This window comes from Candoia aspera, chromosome 1, assembly GCF_035149785.1.
Source record: "Candoia aspera isolate rCanAsp1 chromosome 1, rCanAsp1.hap2, whole genome shotgun sequence".
Taxonomy (NCBI): domain Eukaryota; kingdom Metazoa; phylum Chordata; class Lepidosauria; order Squamata; family Boidae; genus Candoia; species Candoia aspera.
In genome coordinates, this window is record NC_086153.1 from 322,214,709 (window position 1) to 322,235,340 (window position 20,632).

Sequence of the window (20,632 nt, forward strand, 5' to 3'; positions counted from 1 at the left end):
TTCCTTCTCTTTTTCTTATCTTATGCCTTAATTCCTTTGACTTATCTTTTCTTACTCATTCATTGTTACTTACTCTGCAAAGGAACAGGGTGAAGGTCTATGGATATATGAATGTCTCCATGGATTGAGACATCACATGGTGGTTCTTCCTATAGGAAAGGCCTACAGCCTTTGTGGCAGGGTGGTCTTGGTTGTTTTTGCTCTTCTTTTTATAGGTAGTCCTCGCTTAAAAACTATTCAGTTAGTAATGGTTCAGACTTACGACAGAGCTGAAAAAGCAACTTGCAACCTGTCCTCACACTAATGACCATTGCAACATCCCCATAGTCACGTGATCACAGTTTGGGCACTTGGCAACCAGTTCACATTTATGATGGTTGCAGTGTCCCATGGTCACCATTTTCAAACTTCCCAGCTGGCTTCTGGCAAGCAAAAGCAATGGGGAACTGTGTGATTCGCTTAACAACCACATGGTTCACTTAACAGCCACTGTGATTCGCTGAACAGCTGCTGCAAAAAAGGTCATAAAATCTGGTCAGATTCACTTAATGACAGCTTTGCTTAGCAACCGAAATTCCAGTCCCAATTGTGGTCATTAAGCGAGGACTACCTGTAGTGCCAAGTACACTGATACGCATGGTCATTAATAGCAAATTGGTTCATTCATGCCTTGTGTTAGTCAGTACATGCAAAAAGCTGGCTCAGTTTGGAATTTCAGGGCACTTTCACACCAAGTTATCTACAGGAGTACAAAAGCATCTCCCAATGTTAGCTGCACTCAAGACCTGAGCCAATTCTTTTCTGGCTGAGTTGCAAAGTATCTGAAACTGCAGTAAAACTAGTTTCATTTTTTAATGTTCTGTGGAATTTTGGGGTAGCCTGTTTCTTATTTGGAGGCATTTCTGCTTCGCCATGACAGTTCCTGGGATTCCAGCCTTTCAAGGGAAAAATAGCCTGGTGCCTTTTCATTTTCCTTCCAGGAACTGCTTGAAGTTTGTTGTTGTTTTTTGTACAGTTAGACAAATGCATGCAATATTGTTTTTATAATAGTTTCATTAAAATTTTGATTGAAAGTTTTTACATACACAAAAGATAAATGTAAGGAAAGAATATGAAGAAAAGAGAAAAGAAGAAAAAGAGAAGAGAGAGAAAAGAGAAATAGTGTGAAGAGCAAAACAAAGAAAGTGAGAAAAAAACTAATTGAAGAAACAAGAATCAGGCAAAGAAAGCGACTTCCAACCTTCTTTTCAACAGTTATAAACAAACTCATTATCCCCCCTCCCTCTTTAACAGTACAAAAATCCCTTCGGCCCCTTATTTAATCCTTTTTCAATCATCAAATCCATAAATCATCACTTCGCTTCTTTCCATTTTCAGGAAAAAGTCCATAAAAGGTTTCCAGTCTTTTATAAAGGTACTTGTTGTTTTATCTCTGACCAAACCGGTCAGTTTTGCCTGGTTCAGTATTCCCCCATTGCTGTGCATTTAATAATCTTGCTGCTGTCACCATATATAAAATTAATCTTCCGTGAGTCTTTTCTAATTGGCCATCCATAAGTCCCAATAAAAAAAGTTCTAGCTTTTTCTCAACGTTAGTCTTCAAAATTCTTTGAATCATTGTCTGTATTCGTATCCAGAATATTTTAGCTTTCATAAGTTCATGTATGGTAAAAAGTCCCTTCCTGTTTTTCACATTCCCAACACTGGTTTGAAGTACCTTTATACATCTTTGATCATTTCTCTGGAGTCATATACCAACGGTGCATCATTTTATAAGCATTCTCTCTCAAATTTAACACAATGTGAATTCCATCCCATTTAGCCTCATTCTCACCAAAACAAATGCATGCAATATGAAGGACATAGGCGTGGGAATCAAAGCAATTCGCTGTAATTTCTTTTGGATGGAGTTGGGGTGAGAGGGATATTTCTTACTCAGGACTTATTTATTGTGACTCTCAGGTAGACTAGAACATTGAATGTAGTCTTTAAAATTGTTTGGAGTATCCTGAAATGCAAGACAGGCACAATATCTATTTTCATCTAGTTAATACTATGGCGCCTGTGCATTAGAGTGCTGGTCTATGGAATCTCTGTCTCCAGTTCGGTTTAGTGATAACCACCAAAGGGCTAAACAGAACAAGCATCGTTTCATAGCCCGAAGTAATCCGTAGGTGTCACATCAACCAATCTCTCCCTTAGGCCACCCACATAGAGAAGATAACACACAGTATTCAAGGAAGGGCCTTTTCAGTTCCCTTCCAGTGATATTTACATATAAAATCCATATGTGTATGCAAGTGTGTGTGTATGTATATGTGTGTATAGACATACACACATAACAGGAGCACTGGAAATGGAGAAAAGATTAAGAGAATAATAATTTCCCCACTCAGAGCTACTGACAGAGGTTGAGTTTGTTATTTAATATTTACCAACCCTACCCACTAAAGCTCATAGCAGACAACTTCTTTTAAAAATGCAGGATTATTGAGAAATCTAAACCCCGACTATGTGTGGATACAATATTAACACACCAGGCTAAAACAAATTTGATTCTATTCTTAAATGAAATTTTGTTCAGAAAACATCAAGAAGTAAAATATGCCTGGTTTCTCTATAACTCTGTCCAGGCATTTGCATAAGCACAGGAGAGTGGAAATGCAGCACTCCATTTCAACACCTGCCTGTGTCTGTCACTCATGGTCTGAAAGCATATTTAAGGCAGTTCCACCATACCACCACTGTTCTTACTCTCTGTCTCCTCCCAAGCCATTTAAAACGCACCTACGGTTGTCCTCACTGCAGCTGTCCTTGAAACAGGAAATCTGCTGAGGGCACCAGCAGCAAATCACCAGGAGCCCTTCAGCAGATCAATAGGAATGTGCAAAAAATGGTTATTCGGTCAAAGCCAGGTGATAGTCCCAGGGAATCAAAACTTTCCTCCTCCAACTCTATGCAAAAAAATGGAAATTAAATGGCTACCACTACCCCCATTCCATGTTAGTATGAAGGAAGCTATGTAAGGAACAGGAGTGGGGTGGGGGGGGGGTTGTTAAAAAAAGGAAAGGAAAAGGAAATATCCAAGGTATCTTGCCACCATCTTTTTTTTTTTTGGTGCCTTCAAGTCATTGTTGACTCCTAATGACAGCCTGGACTAATCCCTGCAGTTTTCTTGGCAAGGTTTCAGAAGTGGTTTGCCATTGCCTGCTTCCTAGGGCTGAGAGTGAGTGACTGGCCCAAGGTCACCCAGCTGGCTTTGTGCCTAAGATGGGACTAGAACTCTCAGTCTCCCAGTTTCTAGCCTGGTGCCTTCACCACTACCCCAAACTGGCTCTCCACCATCTCCATGCTGCATGTCAAAGCTTCAGATGAAAGAACAATTAGGCACCTTCACAATATTTCTTTCTATGTTTCTGTACTGCTACAAATGGTGGAGTGGAAGAAAAGAGAAAAGTCTAAACTATACAAAAGGGGTCCAGGAGTTCCACTTTAAAACATAGCAAGGCTTAGTCCAAGTTTGAACTGTCTGCTGATCCTTGCAACTCTTCCTGCCTGCACAGTAAATGAAATGAATTTTTAAAAAAATGAGTTATAACTCTCCCTTTTCAGGTAAAAAGCAGGTAAAAAGCAATCAAAGGCACCTTGGTCCATAAAAAATCCACCTATTATGAATATACCTTTATTGGAAGGAATCAAAATAACATTACAAGTCTGCAAGTTCTCCATAACTTTTTCCCAGTCATGGGCTCCAAAAATCACATGATGGAGAAGAAGCAAAAGAAGTCCAGAAAATTAGACCAAATCTTCCAGCCATGAAGTCTGTGGGTCAAAGTCATTCTGAGATGATGTTTCTAGATAAAATGCATTTGTTAGTTGGAGCTGACATCAATGTCGGTTTAGAACTGTTCTTCAGAAAGAAAGGAGGTGCGAGGTTTCAGCCTGCTTCTGACTCAGAAAACAAAACTCTTTCTGAGTCAGAAGGGGAAACAGAAACCTACCAAGCAGAAACCAGGAAAGCAAAACCCAGAAGTGACTCAGCAGTGTAGGAGAAGTTGCAGATACTGACTGGCCAGTCTTCGGAGGAGGATTTGAATCCTCCAATCAGCATGCAGGAAAGGCATGCAGAAAAGCACGTGAAGGAAAAGGCAGCCTGATTGGCTGCAGAAGGGAATAGGCATGCACGGGATTGACATAAAAGGCAGACCCGTGAAGAGCAAGCTGCTGGAGACAACTGATTCTTCAAGCTTGCAGCCCCAGCAGAAGAGTCCTTACGTCCGTCGGAAACCTCATCTGTAGCTGGAAAGGAATCAGTGCCTGCGTTTCCTATTGTAAAGGATCTGTATCCTGCACATGCTGCCACAGAGGATCTTCTCCCCGCCGAATCCAGCAACCTCAGCCTCACATCCAGCTTCAGACCTCGCCGCCGCCATTCTGCGTGTTCCAGGTACATTCCCAGCCTTGTTCCTAGCTATCATTCGTGCCCAGGATCTCCAGTCCAGTTTCATCGTGCTACAAGCTCCCAGTCTTGCCCAGAATCTCCAGTCCAGTTTCATCATGCTTCTAGCTTCCAGCCTTGCCCAGGATCTCCAGTTCAGTCTAACCATGCTTCGATTGCCCAGCATTGTTCAGGAACTTCTGACCTGTCTCGTTGTGCTCCGAGTTCTCAACCTTGCCCAGGGTCTGCAGTCCAGTCCAGTCATGTTTCAAGCTCCCAGCCTAGTCAAGAGCCTCCAGTCCAGCCTAGTCATGTGCCAAGCTCCCAGCCTAGTCTGGAATCTCCAGCCAAGTCCAGCCTTGTTTTGAGTTATCAGCCTTGTCCTGAGTCTTCAGCCCAATGTACTCAGTCCAGCCTGGATTGTCCAGTTCAGTCCAGTCCTGCCTCTAGAGCCAAGCCTTGCCCGGTGGTTCCAGTTTGGTCTCGCCTAGCTTTCAGGTGCCAGCCTAGTTCGGGAGGTGTTTCAGATTGCGGACATTCACCTCCAGTTCCAGTTGTGCCACATGCCCTAGCTTCTTCCAGTTTCCCAGCTCCAGTCAGCGAATCCTGCCTAGCTTGCAGTCTACTCCTGCAACCTTGCCGGTTCTTCCGTTGTTGCCAGGGTGGTCTCGATTGGAACAAGCCTACCTCATTGATCACAAGGACTTATTATTTGTAAATAGTTGTATTAATAAAGAGTGGTTTTGATAATAACCCTGTCTGGCCGCCTCATAGTCTGAACAGGAGAGAAAGAAAGACAAATTGATCTGCCCCCATTTTATTCATTCCTTTTTAATTCAGACTCATGCATTTGAGCCTTGCATCATAGAAAAATGCTCTCCAACTCATTTTGCTTGTCGTTCTGTGCATCCTATCCAGCGTTATAGTTTTATACATACATACATACCCACATAGTATATTCACAAGGTGACCAAACACGAACATTCAGAATATGGGCACAGCCAATGGCATATGCTTGTATGTTTATATGTCCATTCTAAAATTGCCTTTTCTGTTACCCCAGTCAAAGATGCTGGTTTCCATGCAATTTTCTTAAGAATGGTTTCCTGAATTGCTGCAGTGGAAGCTATTTCTGAATGTTGTGTTCCATGATCACCACTTAGCATTTATGGGACATTCTATAGTTCATTCTCCTGTTATGAAATATTACCATCTTGAATAATAATTTGTTACTTTGACTCTTAACAGTTTATAAAGAAACTGAACCCAAGGTTGGGTAAACTCCTAGCTTTTAAATCTATCTGTTTTTTCTAAGGATCCTGTGAAATCTCCCAAATGGTAGAAACAAAATAATTGTTAATGCTTGGATCTCAAGCCAAAAGCAAAAAATAGGAAATAGAACTAAACATGCACTCCATTCCATGTGCTGTATTCTGGGATCTGCATAAAGAAATATAGATCTATGTGTGAATGACTATGCAACAGGGATTCTTAATGATAACACATCAGGGATTCAAACAACCTAATTTAGAAAAGGGAAAATACCTTAGCTGTTATTGTTGTCAAACACTTGGAATTTATAAATCTGAAAGGATCTCTTTTTTTATCCTACACCAATTAACTTTTTTCAGGTTCAGTTTATCAAAGCATTTTAGGAGTTCAGCAGTGCATTCCTATGAAATTTCATAAGCTCCATTGAGTTCAGTTAACTGCAACCCAGCTAAATGATCAAAGGGTTGCTGTTTCAGTCTCCTGGATCACGTCTATAATTGGACCATCCAGCCAAATTAGAAGCAGTGAGACTATGCCTATTGTCTCCAGAGGAAAGTGGAATTCATCCTTTGTATTTGGTAACATCCTCCAAGTTGGTGGTACCCAACAGTCTCTAGTAAGTCATGCTGATTTTTCTGCAGCAGGCTTTGTTTTGCTTGTCTGCTCTCATTTTCCATACATTTAGACAATGGAGTGCTGAGAAGTGTCTATTAGCATCCTATTTTTAATAGTTGTTTTGAAAGGCTTGAAAGTAGCTTGGATAAAACTGGATGGAAATAGCGTCTCCACATTATCCACTCTGCTGGATATGGTCAATCTGGAAGGTGGATAGGAATCAGCTGAATAGTCTTAAGTGGAGTGGATTATTCAACAGTTCCTTTAGACGAGCTCATCATTAGCAGTGACAGTTTATATTATTTTTTCTCAGAGATTTAGGTTCTTGATACAAACTACAGCAGAACTCTGGTGGTAGCCGTCTGGCCAAGATTTTGCATCCCCACAGCAACTCAGGGCACTGTGGGAGAAAAATGGTGGAAAGTCAGTGAATGGACAGCACACTGGGCCTTTGGTGGTAGAAGAACAAAGCAATTCTGAGATATTTTCTGTGCAAAATAGCTTCTGAAAACTTTCTGTTCAATTCAGAATTAGACATGCTGCATAGATGAAATGCAAAGCAAAGTTCCTTTTCTACCTTTTAAATTTGTGTAACAGCAGAAATGTCATGTTCGCCGTTTCAATGTCTTTGATACATCGTAACGTTTCGCATGTCATTAATTGGATGCGTGTTTCATCTCTGTGGGGAGGATGGGAACCGTTATCTTTTCGCTTTGCTTTGGAATGTATTTGTCTTATCTACTGAGCTCAAGGTTACTTTCCCAGGCTAGCAACTCTGACGATTGCTAGCACCTGTGCCGGGCGGGGCTGCTACGAGGGAGGCGGGATACGTTTGTACCAAGGGTTTAAGTTTGTATTTGGCGCGCTTTTGCTCATTCTCAGCTTTCTTTGTACTTGTCTTTAGTTCTCTAATAAATCAGATCTCATTTAGCAGCCTCTTGTGAGTCTGAGTATTTGGGCTAGGGCAATCATTACAAGAAAGCTGGCAGATGGACGGCTGGAAAAGCTACATTACACCTAATAAAAATCATATATATCACTATTAAAGGAAGTAGAGATTTATTTTCTTTTACAACTGGTCAGGTCAGAACACTGAACACTGTAGGTATAGGCTGAACTGAGAAGTAGTTTTTGGCCAAATATAGCCATTCTGAATCAGTGGCATCTTCAGGAGCTTGCTGCTATGGTCAGAACAACAAATGCAGCATTGTAGCATCACACGGTAAACCCCACCCCTTTTGTATGTATATCTGACATTACAATACATATACCAAAAGCTGCTTCTGTCATTCTGCTCCCCCTTCTGCCCCACTACCCCCAAGCCCACCCCCAGCAATGGATGCAACTGTTCTGAATTAATCCAATTGCCTGGGTTTGTATAACATACTAAATCATCAGTTAACCTGCCTAGCTGGGTTCATATAATTCACTGTCAGATATTAACCAAACTTATTTTAGCCTAGGTTGTATGAACATGGACAGTGAGGAGCAAATTATGCTATTGAATGTAGCATTGTTTTAATAAGTTACCAAAGCTATATGCCATAAAAATATTTTAGTCTTTATGATCCTGCAAGTATTTTTACTGTTTTTCCTATAGTAGATTACCTTGGATGACAAGATAGCAAAAGCAAATAATATGAATGGCCTGGATTAATCCTCTGGAATGACAAACTATGTAGCTGGGTGCTAAAATAATCCAGATAATATACCTTAAAATATATTTTAATCTGAATGCACCAAGCCCCAGGAAAACGAATGAATGAATGAATGGCTGCCATTTTTAAAGGAAGGTAGAGGTAAAGGACATGCAAATTTCATAGATGTATGAAATTTGCCAAAAGCAAAGATGTTTAGAAGGGCATATTTAATACATCTGTGATTATTCAAAGGAAGATCATACAGTGACAGAGTTTGAAACTTTGAAAGCTACCACTTAGGACATTGAGTCAACCCCCTTGCCCAGTTCAGGAATCCAGATAAAGCCTTGGTGTCAGGTGTCTGTCTCACCTTTCATTGGACTCCTCCAATGAAGGAGGTCCTCCTAACTTTCTCTGTAATTGACTCTACTTGGACCTGCTATAAGGAGATATTTCATAACATTTAACCAGAAGTCACCTTCCCATAACATAAGATCAAAATGTTTGTAGCTTCCCCTCCACTTTCCCAAGTTGCCATCCCTAAGAGTTGAAATTACTTTCTTTCTAAGATTTATCCTTGATATTGAATATTCACCTGATATTTTCTAAATATTGCAATAATTGGCTCCTAATCAATGAATTCTTCGTAGCTACAATGATAACGGATGGTACTGCATTTTAATATTGTATGTTCTTGTGTTTTATTTTGGATTTCAGTCATTTTTTACTTGAGGGTTGATATGCAATAATATCTAGTATTTATCAGCTAGTAACAGAATAATCAAGAGATGCCAATAAAGCATTGTAATTTCAATTTCTGATGTAAAAAATAAAAGAAACAGTATTTCAATGTGAATTTCAAATTTTCATATCTGAATTTAAGATAAAGAAATTGGAACATTTCAAATATTTCTGAATTTGAAATAGTTATTATCTTCATATCAGCTCTAGCCTCCATCCTAAAATTAATATTTCTTCATTCAAACATTACCCAGGATAGCATAGCCTAATCCAATTCAACTTAACCCAACCTAACTAATCCACATTCCAATAAACACACCTCATAAAGCAGATTGCCTTTGGTCTTCCAAAAGCCCTTTGCATACACACAAATGACAAATTTGTCACTGGACAAATGGATGGACAATGGTTGGTTGATTTCATTCCCAAGATGCAGCTTGTCACAAAACCGCTTGTATACTACAAATGATACAACTAGGCTGAAAAACAACTGGTGGCAGTAGAATAAATACCTTTTTACAGTCTATCAAGGTCAACCTTTTTGCTTGATGTACTTAACTAACCATGTAAAATATTACATCAGCAAAGCCTACAGGGCACTTGAAGATAGAACCCTATTTGCATAATGTCCTCTGTTCCCTGATCTGTGGTCCTTAAGGGTGTTTAGAATAACTGGCTCAGAAGAACATACTTAATCCAATCTCATTTTAGCTTTTTGCTCTTTTAAGATTTCAAAAATTAATAAATCCCCCAGATATTCCAAATTACCATGCGCTTTTATAAGCATAACTTTGTAACTTTAACCCATTTATGAACATACCCTCCAGGCATATGTACTAATGAATAAGAAATAACATTAGAAGTTTAAAAAGATGGCTCTCTTTATGAAGTAATGTAGGAAAATCCTGTTAGCTGGATCAAGTACAAAAGTGTGATTTCTTAAAAATAGAAAATCCTTCACAAAATTACTTGTAATTACAATAACCAAAGGATAAAATGTAAGAATAGTTGGAGTACTATCATTATTTTGCTTGCTTTGTGCTGTATTTTTATGTGTGGAGTCCTTGTTGCTCTCTGAGCCTTGTTGTTTTCTTGCAGACGTTTCATTGCCAGACTAGGCAACATCTTCAGTGCATATGCCTTCTCGCACTGAAGATGTTGCCTAGTCTGGCAATGAAATGTCTGCAAGAAAACAACAAGGCTCAGAGAGCAACAAGGACTTCACAGTTCAACCCTGAGCTTCAAATATTCACTTCAATTTTTATGTGTATGGATGAAAATGTCTATAAAAGCTGAGGTAAGAAAGATGGCTTGGCCAATAAAGTCTGAGGTGTGTATGGCAATCCACCCCCTAAACCTCTTTGCACATGTATGCATATGTACAAAAGGACAGGGCTTTGATCACTCCTGCCATCATGCAGATATTGGGACACATGTACATCTCTGCAGAGATCCCTGGGTTTGCCTGAACCAGAATGGTATCACATTCAAAGTTTTGGACTAGGAGCAGTAAGACCCATGTTCAAATTCATTCTCAGCCATGGAAGCTTACTGGGTGACTTTGAACCAGTTACTTTCTCTCAGCCAACTTTTCTGAAAAAGTGGAGAAATATTGGAGGCAGGACTGCAATGTACACCACAACCTCCTGGAGAAAATGCAAAATAACATCCTAATGAATAAAACCAAATGGACATTCCTTCCCAAGTATTAACATGAAATATAATTCACATGACACTCTCTTGTTCAGGGAACTTTTGCCTAAAATGTGTCCTGTGGATCAGATTTATCATTTTTGCTGGAATATGTTTATGTCCAACTCTACTGCCTTTAATGGCATCATGAATTTGCTTTGTAAGATGACTTCCTGCCCTTGCCTCAAGATGGTGTTTGCCCAACTTTCAAATCTACAGGATCCATAATTCCCCTGTTTGTGTTTCTTAAAATTCCTGTTCATGTTTCTTATACATATAAATAGGTAAAAATATCTTACTTTGGGAAATGTGGTATTATTTCAGGTGGGGGGGAGGTAAACACGAGAAAGACTCTATGGATTTGTCCCAGAGTAACACCTTCCATGCTTAATGTACAGTCATCAGAGATGAGGGAATCACATTGGTGGCAAAAGTCCAGGAAGAACCCTTCACCAACATGGAGGATGTACCTAGAACTGATACTGAAATGTGGTACCTATGAACATTTTGTGACTTAGTATATCAGTCCCATCCAGCTGCATGTAACAAATGAATTTGGCTAGTTTGGCTGATTCACAAGTTGCTGACCCAGGCTATTTTCTCAGAGAACAGATTAATGTTCAGAAAGAATCCACAAATATACTCTGTAGAGAGGTTTTGTAGCTTGTTGCTCCATTCCTGTTTTATCCTGTGAATATGGTTGATTTGACCAGATGCAAAATTGGTCTTCCAGATCATTTTATTCTATGCTAATTATAGTTCTGGAGGGGAACTGAAATGTGGTTCTGTAGAAGATTTTTCTTTTTTGTTTTGCATCACTTCCATCTCATCATCTGCAACTGGTGAATTTGTTTGTTTTTTGCTTACTCGGAGTTCCAGCTCATTCCTTTTCTCTGGGATATGAATTGTTGTGCAGATCTGATATCAAATCATGAATTCTGTGGAATGTTGTGATTTACTGCACCAGTCCTATATAGCCAATTTGTTGCTTGAGTTGACTGGAAAATTGGTTTTCCAGGATGTTTATTGCAAAAATGGATATTGAAATGTGACTTCTGTAGCTTCTTGTTATTTAGTGCATCACATCCTGTCAATCACATGTGATTATTGAATTTGGTTTGTTTGGTCATCTGCCAATTTATAGATTCCTATCTGAAATAGGATAAAAAATGTACTATCCTTTGCTGCACTTGTGCCTGAATATTGTTGCTGCTGTCTTGGTTGTGGGATTTACTTTGGGATTCACAGGAGTCGTCCAAAACATTATACCAAGAGTGGTCTGCAGTGTGATTTGCTCAACTCTCAATCTTATTCCTATTCGTGAAACTTCTTTGCCTTTTACTGCTTTAGTGCCAAGACTATGTATCCACAGATATACATACCTTTACATAATTGTATTAGTGGTTTTTAGTGTAATTCATTGATTATCCTGAATATCCTATTAGTGATAAAGAGGGACATTGCAAAGTCTGGTCACCAATGCTTCCCTCTCAATTTTTTTGTGAAGCATTGTTCATATGTTGATGATTTATAATCACGTGCCATCAAGTTGCTGTTGAATCTTAGTGACCACATAGATTGATTTTCTCCAGGATGATCTGTCTCACAATGTGGTCCTTCAGATCTTCCGGTAGTGTACCCATAGCCATTGTAATCAAGTCCATCCATATTGCAGCTGGTCAACCTTTTTTCTTTCTTTCCTCCAGGATTATAAACTTCTCCAGAGAGGTATGTCTTCATATAATGTGTCCAGAATATGATAATTTGAGTCTGGTTACTTGTGCCTTAAGTGAGAACTCTGAGTAGTTTTGTTCTGTGATCCTTTTGTTATTTTCTTGGCTATCCATGGTATTGCCAGGAGTCTTCTGCATTTCTAACCTGCTTCAGATTAGAAACTCATTAGAAATTTTAAAAAAAATGAAATTATATTTCATGGCTAGCTTCTGATATATATATATATTATATTAGGATATATATTAGGATATATATACATACACACACACACACACACACAGACACACATATTCCCTTCTCACCCCTATGGGTGGTGTGTGTCTTCCTCAACCTCGGGTCCTCTACCAGCGGCCTGGGAGTTTGAGGGTTCTGCGCAGGATCTTGGCTGTTCCTAGCACTGCACTCTTCTGGACAGAGAGCTCTGATGTTGCTCCTGGGATCTGTTGGAGCCCCTCTCCCAGCTTAGGAGTCACAGCCCCAAGTGCCCCTACCACCACTGGGACCACCTTGGCCTTCACTTTCCACATCCCCTCTAGTTCCTCTTTCAGGTCCTGGTACTTCTCCAGCTTCTCACACTCCTTCTTGATGTTGCTGTCACTTGGCACCACTTTAGTGTAACTTTAGTGTAAAGTTTTTTGTGTAAACGTTAGTGTAAAGTTTAGTGTAACTTTTTTTTAATCCATTCAATTCTGTCTGATTTTCGAAGACTGCCTGGACCAGTCCCTGCAGTTTTCTTGGCAAGGTTTTTCAGAAGTGGGTTGCGATTGCCTCCTTCCTCCAGCTGAGAGAGAGCGACTGGCCCAAAGTCACCCAGCTGGCTTTGTGCCTAAGGCGTCTCCTGCTTTCTAGCCCGTTGTCTTAGCCACTACACCAAACTTGCTCTCAGTGTAACTTTAGTGTAAAGTTTTTTGTAACTTTAGTGTTACAGAATTTAAGTGGGCCCCACTTAAATTCTGTTGGAGAATATTGGGGGAACGAGAGAAGTAATTACAAAATTGGGGACAGAGTGCCATATATAGCACTCTGTCTTCAGTTTTGTAATTACTTCTCTCGTTTCCCCTATATTCTCCAACAAAATTTAAGTGGGGGCCCACTGGATTACACTAAAGTTAAGACAATAACTGCATTTCATATTCTTGGTCATCAGACTTCGGATCAAGAAACACTAATTTGTAAACATGTGATGGCCCAAAACAACTAAAAGAAGCCATACAAGATCAGAAAATGTGGAGAGAGATGGTCTATAGACTCTCCAAGAATCGGACATGATTGAATGGATAGCATCATCAATGGGTTGGCATGCATACTCACACCGACATACATACCCCAGACTATTAACCATGATCATATTTTTTTGCATGGAATTGGGTTTTTTTACAAGATCCAAACTTTCAGAAGAACTTTTTTCTGCTGAGGAAATCTTCAAAAAAACCCTATGAAATAAAGGCAGCAACCGGTTGGTGATCAGTTTTGGCCAAATCTTCATTCCTCAGCAGGGACCTCTCTCCAGCCAGCATTTAGGGCTGCTGCTGCTCAATTCTAAGGATAACCTCCTAGCAAATCTCTGGCTCAGGTTGACAGGCTGAGCTTATCCAGAGGGAATACAGCATGAAATATGCCACAGAACAGATTTTCCTTTTGAGATCTATTTCAACAACAGCAGCAACTACAAATAAAAGTTACCCGAATATAGAAGAGTTTCCCTTAGGTTATTATATTACCTTTCCAATGATGTATATGAATATATTTTTGTTTATCCTGCAAATAATTTTTGCTTCCCTCTAGCTCTTGCAGAAAGCAGCTCCCAAGGTAACAAATGGGGTGTGCAATAAAATATTGCAGCAGGGGGCTGCCATTCAGCATTTCAGGCATCCAATCATACTCTTTTCTAAAATGCACCATTCCGTTCCACTTGTCATCCAGTTTCCATCCCTCCAATCAGTCAGTCAGCATGATTGCTCAGTCTTCAAAACCTTAGGACAGCCTTCCTTAATTTGTCACTCTCCAGATGTTTTGGACTACAACTTAAAAGGAATTGGAGGTGATTAGTCTAAAGAGAAGGCTAAGGGGAGATATGCTAGCAGATTTCCTATACTTGGAGGGCTGTCGTAGGGAAGAGGGTGTGGATTTATTTTCCATAGATCCCAGGAGTAGGACAAAGACCATACCGTTTTTTGTTCTTTTTGGGGGGGGGGGAATGGCTCCAGGCACATTACGATACAGCCTCAACCAGCACCAAATTATGTCTCTGTGAGAGAGACTAGCATTTAAACCACCGGAAGTCAAAGATACAAATGAAAGAGATGCCTCTAGTCCAGTTCCTGCTTGTGTTTGTAGTTGCAGTTCAGGATAAGGAATCCAGGTTTAAGCCAACTCTTCAGGCTGAACCTGAAAGAAGCAAAAGCAATGGCATCAGGAAGTATTCTAGGTGACAGCATCATGGTATGAAAGGTACCAGTGGAGAAGGTACATCAGTATCTTCTAAGTGTGATGGATAGTGATTTGAGGGAAGTCAGTCAATGGGAAGAAATGATTGTCACAAACATGCCTTTATTAAAAGAACCAGATTGTTTTTCAATTTCTTTATTTGTTAAAAACCCCAGCAATCTGACTATAACAGAGGGCTCTTTCTGAGCTAGGGTCTATTCTCCTAAGGAGTTCTGTTGTCCATGTGACTGGACAATGCTATCATTCCAAGAAGCCCAAGGACAGAAGCCTTTGCTCTTCAAAGAATCTGGTGTCTTTTTAAAAAGTAGAGAAAGATTAAAAAGATCCTTCAGCAACTTGCACATTTCAAACAGTATGTGAAAACCCTGATCTACCCCCCACAGCAGACTTTCCAAGGAAGGACAAGCATTAGCTGGACTTCATTCCAGCAAGTATTTATCCCGCTGTGGATCTGCCACGGATCCCCTGTCAGAGAAACATCCAAATTCACTCCCAGCAGGATCTATGGCAACATTCTTCTTAATCCCTATTGCACAGGCGGTGGTCAAGCTTCTGCACACCCTGTTAAATGTCAGAATTCATCCTTCATCATGCAACCTGCCAACAACTGCCAATGGGATTACTTAGGGGTACCTTGTTAGCACTGCTGCTTGCCATGGGCACCAACATGACTGAGCAGCTGTGTTAACCTCAGTCCCAGCTACCTACAAACAAGAGTCTATATGTAGGTCAAAACAGGAAACAAAATAGCCAAAATATGGTAAAACAATGGAAACTTAGCTCTCTCTCTCTTTGGCTTAGCTCAGCAGCTATGGATAATGATCAAAGAAGAATGCAACAACATAAGAACTTACAAACAGCCTTGCTGGGTCAGACCAAAGAACACTGCACCCTTTTTAAAGCAGAGTCTAGTCTGTCAATGCCAGGAAACAGCAGAAAAAAAAAAAGCATTGTGAATACAACAGTATTCCAGTAACTGCTCTTCTGAAAACAATAACCATCAACTGGGATTTCAACTGAGCTGTCAAGATTAACTTACCAGCAATAAACCTTTCCTCTCTCACTATGTTTTTTCATTCCATTTTTGCTTCATCTTGTGTCAGAGAGTTCCCACTGAAATTCTTCATTGTTCTCTGTCCCATGTCTACTTTCCATCATTTGCTCATTTTTGTGCGGTGCGATGCCTTGTTCTTTTCACCTTTTAAAGTGTTTGTTTATATAAATTATATGTATATATGAAATATATGTGTCTGTTTATCCACATGTGTGTGCATGCATGTGTGCGCATACACACAACACACTGCTGTATATAACACTGAAATCTGTACACTCCACTGTACTGACAAAAGGTGAAGCAAGGTTATTAATCTGTAGAAGGGAAGGGTGTGATTTTTCAGGATAGGTTCCCCCCTCTTCCCATTTGAGCTACATTCAAAGCACCATTCTGGAAATGATCCATGCAGAGCACAGAGACCTTCTTTACCAATTCAAGGGTCAGGCACCAAAAGCTGGAATCATGGCTGAATATTTTTTTTCTATTTGATGGGAGAAATGCAAGATTAGAGTTGCTGAAGTGATTATGACCAATGAAGCCACCAGGAGAATTGTTGTAGACCTGAAGGGGAGAACAAGCTTTGCTCAGGTATTTGTTAGCCTAGAGGAATGGCAGAGTGATTTTCTTAGCTGATTCCAGAACAGCATGTTCCTTTTTGCTTTCCACCTACCTGTTGTTGTTGTTGTTAGTTGCCGTCAAGTTGTTCACGACTCATGGTGACCCTATGTATAACAGAACGAAATGCTGTTCTGGACTATTCCAATGTTTGCATCCATTGTTGCGGTAATTGTATCAATCCATCACATTGAAGGTCTTCCTCTTTTCCACTGGCCCTCGACTTTACCAAACATGATGTCCTTTTCAAGCAATTGGTCTTTCCTGACGATGTGCCCAAAGTATGAGAGTCTAAGCCTAGTTATCTTCACTTCTAGGGAACATTCTGGTTGTATATCTTCTAAAGCTGATTTGTTTGTTCTTCTGGCAGTCCATGGTATTTTCAATAATCTTCGCCAACACCACCTACCTACCCAACTGCTTTCTTCTCACTGCATCCTATGACAGCATAATGATTTTCTCCATTGATCTTTGTTGATAGAAGTCAATGATCCAGTAAAAGGAAATATATAGGGAAATTTAAAGGACTGAAATAAGACTTGGGATTATACTTAACACAGTTTTACTTCCTTGAATGAAGTGAAGTTTGTATGAAGTCTCCTCCATGTGTATAGCCTAAGGCAATTGCTCTCCCTAAAAATTACCCTGGTTTACTTCCTTTAAAACTATAGACTCTCTTGATCAAAGCATCCACCCAGAGTCATTGTACGTGAGGTGGGCGGCAGAGAAATTTGACATATAAATAAATAAAATCTCTCTCACTAAGGTATGTTTTTCTCAAGGATTCCCATTATAGGATAAGAAAAACTTCAGATAGCCACACAAGCATGAAATTGTCAAAACCATACCTGTATAATGCCTTCCTGTATCCCATCTTCTGGTCTAAAAGGTGGCATGAGATGAGAATTTCTATCCCCAGTATGGTGACATCTCCATCTCTGCACTATAAATGTGGAATATTTTTCCTTCACTCTTTGTCACTTGCTTTACCATTCACATTAGATTGATAAATATTTGGGCACATCATATTAATCAATGTCCCTTGAGCATTTATCCCATCAGCCAAGCTGATCACCATGCTTGACCATCCATTGGTGCCCCATGGTAGCCATGAGGAGTAGATATGATCTCACTGGTAGAGTAAGATAATAGGTTTACATGTTTATTTCCCCATTTTCTGTACCAAGTCGTTTTTCCTGTTTCACTGTCCCTATATTCTTTTAATAAAACTCTTCTTATAATTAGGATCCAAGTCAAATATCTATTTCCAACTCAGACTTCTCTCTCCCAACTTGCCTAACTTGCTCAGAAACCTACCTATGCCATTGTAGTTACTGTTAGAGGGATGTGACTGAAAAGCATGAGGTTAACCAGAGACATGGAGAAACAAGAGCCTTGCTAAGCTGCCCCTTAACCATTTTAAAGAAGAACAACAGAAATCTCTTTGAAGTCCTGAACCTAACTGACAAGGAATAAGAGGAACTGTGGAATGAAATCAATGGATTTGTTAAAGATGAATGTGAAATGAGACCAAAAAACAGAAGGCAGTATACTGAATGTCAGAACAAATGGTGAGAATTAGCAAGAGGAGAAGACAAGCCAGAGCCAAGTAAGACAAAGATCTCAGAAAGGAACTTAACAAAGAGTTTCAGAGAACTGCTAGAAAAGACATGAAGTGATATTATAACGGCATCTATAAAGACATCAAAGATGGACACAAACACAGAAAAACAAGAAAAGTCTTCCAAAAAAGCATCTGAACACAGTAGGTTCCAGTGGCAACCTAAGAACATAAGGGAATGATCAGATAAGAGAGGATAAAGCCTGCAGCAGCATAACGGGAAGAGAAAGAAACTCAGAAAGGAACCTCCCTAACTTATCAGGCTGTAAAAGCGGGAGATTTGTACTTTCAGACTTGCAAGATTTTGTTAGTGTAGCCTTACAACAAAGTAGAATTAGCTTATCTGGTCGTGTTTCTTGTCTGGTATACTTGGGAAGACTGACAGTACTCCATCTGGTGATGTCCATGTATACAGCCATCATTTTGGTTGTTCAAAGTCAATGCTAGCAATGACTAAATAATTGGATTGGCAGAAATTAATAAATCACTCCTGCTTCATTTCAGTTTCTTAAGTCACATGATCCAACTATATTTTTCTTCTTAATATTTCCAACTTTAATATTCCAGTCTCCAATCAGAAGTAGCACATCTTCTTTGCATCTTCTATCAATTTCAAATTGAACTTGATCATAAAGCTTGTTAATCCTCTTCCTCTACACAGGTGGTTGGAGGATAACGTTGGGTGGTTGACATATTAAAGGATTGTCCATGAAATCTAATCAATATTATTTGGTAATTGACTGCATTGTAACCAAGTACTGTTCTTGGTATAGGTGACCCTTGGTTAACGACCACTTGTGCAGTGGCTGTCCAAACTTATGACAAGTGGTATTTAAGACCAGTCCTCAAAGTTCCAGCCATCACAGCACCCCTGCAGTCATGTGATTGCTATCCAGATACTTGGCAACCAGCCTGGATTTTCAATCATCACAGCGTCCCGCAATCTTAATTTGAGACCTTCTCTGCCAGCTTCCCACAAGCAAAGTCAGCAGAAAGTTGGAAGTCGTGGTCACATGAGGTCCTCACTTAACCTGCAATGATTTGCTTAACAACAGTAACCAGGGACACCACCAACTAGACATCCCAAAGGCTTTAATCTAGCCATGTCATGCACACCATTAGAACTTCAAATGATCCTCAGCAATTCCTCAATAATCTGTTGAGTGCCATCTGACCTGAGGGGCCCATCATCCAGCACTATATCATCAATCATTTTATATTTTCTATCCATGCAGTTTTCCTGGTGGAAGTGGTTTACCATTGTCTTCTCTCACACAGTATGAATTGATGCCTTTGCCATTGTCACTAAAGTCATCATCTGCCTCTGGCATCTTCCTATATCACTGCTGCCTGATATAGGTGCCTGATTCCTTTAGCTGGGCAGCTGGGATGACCTTCACACCTTGGGTGACATTGCTGGGATTATATATTCTCGGCATACACTCCTGGTGTTCTTTGCACATCCCTCCCAGGAACACCCACCACCACAATGATGAGGCAGCATAGCAGGACCTGGGGGGCCTCAGTGCCAAAGAGGTCTTTAAAAGCTTCTGAGCGTGTAGGATAAGCAGGTTTTATTTTGACCTGTAATATGTATGTATGTATGTATGTATGTATGTATGTGTGTGTGTGTGTGTGTGTGTGTATCTATCTATCTATCTATCTATCTATCTATCTATCTATCTATCTATCTATCTCTGTAATTCAGCCTCTTTTCTTTTCCCAGTTTGGCATTTGTTCTATTTCAGCTTCAGCATATTAAAAAGATACTGCACTTTTTTTTAAACTTGAAGTCTGAATCCATATAGGCAGATGGCAAAGGTGTGTGGAGTTTTTGTTGTTGTCATCATAGAGAGATTAATTTAATCATACTACGTCTTTTTCTTCTTGTTGATTTAAATTTGTAAAAAGTGGGTTTTCCCCCCATTGCCCAACTGGATTTCTTCCTACTGATCAAGGAATATTTTAATCCTCAATACGTTTTTGGGTAGCCTTTAAATTACATTCCATCTGTTTGTTGTGTTTCTCCTTAATGGCTCTGACAATGAATACTTTGTATATGTACTAATCTGTAAATAGACTCCCAGTCCGGAAAGCATCTCAGCAACATAACATCAATTGTACCAGCTTCCATTTAGCTGGAACTGAATAAAGCCACACTAGAGATGCATACGACATCCAACTTGCAGGATTAGAGAGGGGGACCTCGTGCTATAAATCTTGATTGTCAATCATTGCCCAGGATTAAGGGATATAGTTTAAAAAACCCAAAAAGGGAGCACTTCCTTCTGCCTACTGAGCATTTTGGATTATAACCCAGAAATAGCCTTGTTTGAGTCAAGGCTGCCTCCCTTCTGCCAAGGTAAGTTAATGCAAGCCTTTGCTCTCTGCACAGTTCTTTTTCAGCCTAGCTGAAGCCAGCAAGAGATGCATGAGGAGATTCCCTTGTTGGAGACTCTGAGTGAAGTTCCCCTTCAACTGCCTCCTTTCCCACTGAATTGACTCCAAGGCTGTGTCAGTTTTCTAGTCATAGCAAACATAAGCCCTTTCCAAAGCAAAGTGGCTGTTTTTCATTAGCCTCATCCTGGGGCCTAGAAGGAACTGACTCCTGTCAAAGGTTTGGGGACAGGGCTTCTTGATTTGACTATTTCTTGGTTTCAGTTCAACTTCAGAAGTAAGTGCCAGTTGACAAGAGCTGACAGGAGCAAATGAAGCATCTGTGCATTGTATAAAAAAATCAGTATTAGTATAATTAACCATTA